The following is a 340-nucleotide window of genomic DNA, read 5'->3' on the forward strand; positions in this document are numbered from 1 at the left end:
CCGGTGGAAAGGGCGACGGGCTGGGGGGTTAGCCACTGCCCTGCCCTGGCAGCCTAATGCCCTCCACCGAGCTCGCTTCTGTGCTGTCAAGCGTGTTCCCCGCTCCTGATCACGGGAGCACCGTGGCAGTGACGTGCACCTCCCCAAACCTCAGCCGAGGCCTCTAGCCCACGCTGAGGATCAATGAGGGGAAGCTTTGCCCTTCAGAAAGGACCTGAGCACACCTTCCCCCGCCACACCGCATCACTGGCAGCGGTGCGCGGTGCCCTGATGCTGTAGCCTCTTCCAGTCCCTGGAGCCACCCAGCCTTCCCAGGGCACCGAAGATCACGGCTTTTCTT

The sequence above is a fragment of the Egretta garzetta genome, unplaced genomic scaffold, assembly GCF_000687185.1.
Source record: "Egretta garzetta isolate BGI_Z169 unplaced genomic scaffold, ASM68718v1 scaffold107, whole genome shotgun sequence".
Taxonomy (NCBI): Eukaryota; Metazoa; Chordata; class Aves; order Pelecaniformes; family Ardeidae; genus Egretta; species Egretta garzetta.